This window comes from Chiloscyllium plagiosum, chromosome 30 (assembly GCF_004010195.1).
Source record: "Chiloscyllium plagiosum isolate BGI_BamShark_2017 chromosome 30, ASM401019v2, whole genome shotgun sequence".
Taxonomy (NCBI): Eukaryota; Metazoa; Chordata; class Chondrichthyes; order Orectolobiformes; family Hemiscylliidae; genus Chiloscyllium; species Chiloscyllium plagiosum.
In genome coordinates, this window is record NC_057739.1 from 459,907 (window position 1) to 466,383 (window position 6,477).

At 43.9% G+C, this 6,477-nt stretch overlaps 1 protein-coding gene across 6 annotated transcripts in view; it reads left to right on the forward strand.

Moving 5' to 3' along the window:
• The first annotated feature begins 2,139 nt into the window (after nucleotides 1–2,139).
• Nucleotides 2,140–6,477, forward strand: part of LOC122564685 (zinc finger protein 239-like) — a 15,830-nt gene continuing 11,492 nt past the window's right edge. For 2 of the 6 annotated variants that reach the window (XM_043719787.1, XM_043719788.1), the window contains exons 1-2: nucleotides 2,147–2,285; nucleotides 2,540–2,639. The gene's annotated coding sequence lies outside the window, so the exon portion shown is untranslated. Of the gene's footprint in view, nucleotides 2,286–2,539; nucleotides 2,640–6,477 lie in introns of all 6 variants that reach the window. The other 4 variants (XM_043719786.1, XM_043719784.1, XM_043719783.1 and 1 more) reach the window with 3 other exon arrangements.

Here is a 6,477-nt window from a genome sequence, read left to right on the forward strand (position 1 = left end):
ACCACAAAGGTTAAGGCTGCGATTGAGGAGATCCGTGCCCAGATCCAACCCATCACATCCATGCAGCAAAAGCATGAACGAGAGCCCCAGGGCCTCGAGGTGCAGATGGAGGGTCGAACCACGGCCTTGGAAGCGGTGATCTACTCCTCGCCCGGATGGATCCAGGTACTGGAGTAGCAAGGTCAACAACCTCGAAAATCGAGGTCGGACGATGACTCTTCGGATTGTCCGGCTCCCGGAGGGCGAAGAAGGTGGGCAACCAGTCTGCTTTTTTGAACAGCAGCTGCTGCAGGTCCTGGGCCTTCAAATCGAGTCCGGCCAGCTGCACACTGGAAGGGCCTATCGGGTGGCAGTGCGCAGGTCCAAGCTGGTACAGTGCCCCTGCCCGGTCCTAGTGCAGGGACAAGCAAAGAGTGATAGAAGTCTCCAGATCACTGGGGAAAGATCCACAGGCGCTGCTGCACAAAGGATCAAAAATCATGTTTTTTCAAGATTGCTCAGCAGCTGTAATTTGAAAGAGGTACTCCTTCTATGAAGTTAAAAAGAGGCTGAGGAACCTGGGCATCCATGAGGTACCCGGTAGTGCTTCATTTCAGCCAAGAGGATTCAGTGTATACATTTGACTCAGCGGATAAAGCCAAGAACTTTGTGGACACTTTAAAATTGTCCTACCGATCTGAAGAATACGGTTAATGTTTGTCCTCTTTTTCTTCTTTCCCAGTGTTCCCCCTTTTCCCCTTTTTTGTCTCTCCTTAATAATTTTCTTTTTTTAAAAAAATCTTTGAACATGTTGTTCCTACTATGATTTCAAATGCTGGTGTTGGACTGGGTTGTACAAAGTTAAAAACCACACAAAACCACGTTATAGTCCAACAGGTTTATTTGGAAGCACTAGCTTTCAGAGCACTGCTCCTTCATCAGGTGGCTGTGGAGAGTAAGATTGTAAGACACAGAATTTATAGCAAAAGTTTACAGTGTGATGTAACTGAAATTATATATTGAAAAAGACCTGGATTGTTTGTTAGACCTCTCATCTTTTAGTATGTAAATTGCAAAACGTTTTTTAAAAGTTGCATTCTCAAGTGAACTTTAACAATTGGTGACCTGTTGGCCCAGATAATGTGTTGAAGGTGTGAGCTACCCTGCAGTTGGGCACCTCCCACCATGTACGTGGCATTTACTCATGCGACTCAGCCAACATTATCTATCTCATACGCTGCAGGCAAAGTTGCCTGGTACATTGACGAGACCAAGCAGAAGTTACGGCAGCGGATGAATGGATACCGCACAACAAATAACAGACAGGAATGTTCTCTCCCAGTCTGAGAACACTTCAGTAGTCCGGGACATTTGACCTCAGACCGTTGGGTGACCGTCCTCCAAGGCAGACTAGGGATAGGCAACAACGAAAAGTGGCCGAGCAGAGGCTGATAGCCAAATTCGGTACCCATGACGATGGCCTCAACCGGGACCTTGGGTTTATGTCAAACTACAGGTGACCTCATTGCACGATACACACACACACACACCCCTACGGACCCATACATTCCCGGCTCCCCCCCCCACACATACCCACATACACATATAAGTTTGTGGGGTGAATTTGTACTTGCAGAATTACATTTCACTTTGCTCAAAAACTGCATGAATCCATGTAAGATTCTGTAAATCCGTTTTTTAGATTAGAATCACTCTGACCATTGTGGCACAGTGTCACACAGGGCAGCTCGCATCTTCTATGCATTATCTGGGCCGACATGACACCAATTGTTAAAGTTCATTTGAGAATGTAACTTTTAAAAATGTTTTGCGATCTATACATTAAAGAACTAAAACCAACGTGGTCATTCTAAAAGATGAGGGACTTAACAAACAATCCAGGTCTTTTTCAATCTATAATTTCAGTTACATCACACTGTAAACATTTGCTTTAAGTTCTGTGTCTTATAATTTTATTCTCCACAGCCACCTGATAAAGGAGCAGTGCTCCAAAAGCTAGCGCTTTCACAGCATGTCATTGATGTCAGCTCCGGCCCAATAGGAGGAGAGAGGGCGGGGTTGGCAGACCAATCGGAATCGGCTTGTCTCCCAACCAATAGGAGCTTGCGAGGGGAATCGGGGGGGGGGGGTGGTCTCGTGCAAATCACGTGACCATCTCTGTCCGTCTGCGCAGTATCGCTGTAAGGGGAGCTCGGGTGTTTACGTGGGGTGTTGGACATGGTGAAATAAGGCGAAGAGCAGGAAGTGTTGCTGGTTTCATCTGAGAGGTTTTAATAACATTTTGGGTACTTTTCCGAAAACATATATTTTGAACTCCCGGTCCCGTGTTTGTAGCAAACAGAAAAACGGCTGCGGGCCTCGGGCGGTGATAGGCCCAAGCAACCGGTGCCATCTTTGTTAGGGGCAATCATCCGCGGGGGAGCGATTGGGGCCGCCATCTTTGTAGATGGCAAGCTGGACGCATGCGCGAGAAGGAGAGGCCTTACATAGAGCAAATCCAAAACAAGGAAAATGTTTATTCTGGATGATTTTCCCCCAGAGTGAGAGAGACGGCGTGTACTTCCTGGGAGAGACACTAGACGCTGACAGAGTGCTGAAGCAAAGGACTGGCATTATAATTGCCATTGTTAACGTTTCAGGTACTCAGTGGAGAAATGCCTGTAGCTCAGTCAGAGCTCCATGTTATCAGTTGCAGTCTCACTGTTAGGAAGCATTGCGTTAAAGATTATGATCTGTCCATGCACATTCGTTCGCCCAGTGTTCATACAACTGGGATCAAAACACTGAAATAGTTCTGATTCACCTCTGTGCTCATTGATCATGGCAATATCTCATTTCCTCACTCTCTAATAATGGATGTATTTTATCTCTCTTTAGTATTTTGCTGTTACTTGCACAGATCTTATGTAAATCAGTTTTCCACTGCTGTCTATCTACTGGCTATCTGCTGCGGTCTTACTAGAATCATCTGCTCTCTTATCTTTCACAGTCAGGAATTCTTGAGTCCATTCGTATGACTTCACTTCCCTTCTATTTCTGACCATCAAATTCTGCACAATTTTCATTTCGTGTCATTCATTTTTACACCCTGAAACGTTAACTCTGTTACTTCCTCCACAGATAGCAGCAATTATTCCCAAAGCCCTGTTATCTGTTGAGAAGGTGATGTTTCGCTCTATGTACTTGGAGTCATACAGTCATAGAGATGTACGGCACAGAAACAGACCCTTCAGTCCAAGTCGTCCATGCCGACGAGATATCCTAACAACATCTAGTTGTATTTGCCAGCATGTGGCTCATATCGCTCTAAACTCTTCCTATTTATATACGTACCAGTTGCCTTTTAAATGTTGTAATTGTGCCAGCCTTTTCCACTTCCTCAGTTAATTCCATGCACTCCCTCTGTGTGAAAATGTTGCCTCTAGGGTCTCTCTTAAATCTTTCCCTTTTCACTTTTAACCTATGCCCTCTAGTTCTGGACTGTCCCACCCCAGGGAAAAGGCTTTGTCTATTTACCCCATCCATGATTTTATAACTCTTGATAAAGTCACTCCTCAGCCTCCAATGCTCTAGCAAAATTAGCTGCAGTCTATCCATCCTCTCGCTACACCTCAAACCATCCAACCCTGGCAACATCCTTGTAAATCTTTTCTGAGCCCTTTCAAGTTTCATAACATCCTTTCTATAGCAGGGAGGTCTGAACTACACAGAATATTCCAATAGTGACCTAACAAATGTCCTGTATAGCTGCAACATTACCTCCCAAGTCATATACTCGGTGCACTGACCAATAGAGGCAAGCATACCAAATGACTTCTTTACTGTCCTATCTACCTTGTGACTCCACTTTCAAGGAACTATGAACCTGTACTCCAAAGTCATCTGTTCAGCAAAACTCAAGACCTTACTGTTTTGTTTTGTAAGTCCTACATTGATTTGCCTTTCTAAACTGCAGCACCATTGGGCTGAGGAGTGGCACATGAAGTTTAATTTAGATAATTTGAACATTTATCTAAATTAAACTCATGTGCCACTCAGCCCATTGGCCCATGTGATCAAGATCCCATTGTACTCTGAGCTAACCTTCCTTGCTGTCCACTATACAGTGGAGCTTTGATTATTGGGCATTCAATTAACCGAATTTCAGATTATCTGAACCAGATAGCAAGGTCCTGATTCTTGGCTAACTGTTATCCAGCATTCAGCTTATCAAACAAAATACTCCCTGCACGTGTCCTTCGGATAATCGAGGTTCCTCTGTACCTCCAATTTTGGTGTTGTCTGCAAGCTTATGAACCATACCTCCAATGTTCACATCCAAATCATTTATATAAAAAGTAAAAAGCAGTGGACTGAGCACCACACCTTGTGGCACACTGCTGGTCACAGGCTTCCAGTCTGAAAATCAACCGTCCACTAACGCCATCTGTTTTCTAACTTTGAGCTACTTCTGTATCCAAATAGCTAGTTCTCCCACCTTCGTGATCTAATCTTGATAACCGGTCTATCCATGAGGAACCTTGAATGCCTTACTGAAGTCCATATAGATCACGTCCATTGCTCTGGCCTTGTCAATCCTCCTTGTTAATTCTTCAAAAAGCTCAATCAAGTTCACGAGACACAATTTCCCACTCTCAAAGCCATGATGATTATCGCTAATTAGTCCTTGCATTTCCAAATACACGTAAATCCTGTCCCTGATTATTCCTTCCAACAACTTGCCTGCCACTCATGTCATTCCCTGGCTTGTCCTTACCACCTTTCTTAAATAGAGGCACCACATTAGCCAACCTCCAGTCTTCTGTCACCTCACCTGCGGCTATCAGTGATACAAATATCTCAGCAAGGGGCCAGCAATCACTTGTGACAGAATTCTAGAGTACACCTGATCAGGTGCTGGGGATTTATCTTTATGCGTTTTAAGGCATCCAGCACCACCACCTCCGTAATCACAGTAAACACTAATGCAAAATATTCATGTGATATCTCCCCCATCTCCTCTGGCTCCACACATAGGTGGCCTCAGTAATCTTCAAGTGGCCCTATTCTCCCCCTAGTTACCCTTTTGTCTTAAATATATTTATAAAATCCCTTTGAATTCTCCTTAACCCTATTTGCCAAAGCTATCTCATGTCCCCTTTTTGCTCTCCTGATTTCTGTCTTAATGTCTGTACTTCTGTCAACTTTATACTGTTTGAGGGAATCGCTCTATTTCTGCTGTCTGTACCTGACATATGCTTCCTTTTTGTTAAACAAAAGCCTCAATTTCTATAATCATCTGGAATTCCCTACAATGACCAGCCTTACCAGTAACAGGAACATCTGTGAACTCCTATTATCTCATTTTTGCAGGTGTCCCATTTTCCAGCAGTCTATTTACCTGAAAACATAAACAGCTAAATTTTTGAAAGTTCTTGCCTAATACTGTCAAAATTGGCAGTTTAGTACTTCAAGTTTTAGATTCGTTTCTGTCACTATTTTAGAACTAATAGAATTATAGTCACCGGCACCAAAGTGCCCCCCCACTGACATCTTGGTCACCTGCCCGGCCTTACTTCCCAAGAGTAGGTCAGGTTTTGCACCTTCTCTAGCAGGTACATCCACATACCGAATCAGAAAATTTTCTTGTACTCACTTAACAAATTCCTGTCCATCCAAGCCTTTAACATATGGCAGTATAAGCCTATGTTTGGAAAGTTAAAATCCTGTAGTTTAGTCACCCTATTATTCTTAGAGATCTCCTCACAAATTTATTTCTCAAGTTCCCAATGACTATTGGGGGAGGGGGAGGGGGGGGGGGGGGGTGTCTTTAGTGCAATCCCAATAAGGAGATCATCCTTTTGTTATTTCTCAGTTTCACCTAAATAAATTCCAAGAAGCAGTCCCAGGAAAATCCTCCCTAAATACAGCAGTATGTTATTCCTAAACACTCTCCCTCCTCTCCTTCCTACAGTATCTACACCCTGGAACATTCTGTCCAATCCCTGAACCATGTCGTTGTATTAACTATAATATCTCAGTCCTATGCTTTTCACTACGCTTTGAGTTCATCTGCCTTACCTGTTCGGCCTCTTGCATTGAAATAAATGCATTTTAATTTATTAGTCCTACTTTGTTCTGTCTGACTTATTCCTTTTCCCAGCAGTACCAGCCTCAGACTGATCTCTTTCCTCAATATCTCCCTGGGTCCCCGAGCTTCAGCACATCTCTCTGCCAGTATGTTAATCTATTTAAAATTCTTGTGCAACTGTCCTTCTTAGAGAAAGTGCTGGAGATCAGAGCTTAAAAATGTGTTGCTGGAAAAGCGCAGCAGGTCAGGCAGCATCAAAGGAACAGGAGAATCGATGTTTTGGGTATAAGCCCTTCAGGAATGAGGAGGGTGTGCCAAGCAGGCTAAGATAAAAGGTAGGGAGAAGGGACTTGGGGGAGGGGGGGTGGGAATACGATAGGTGGAAGGAGGTTAAGGTGAGGGTGATA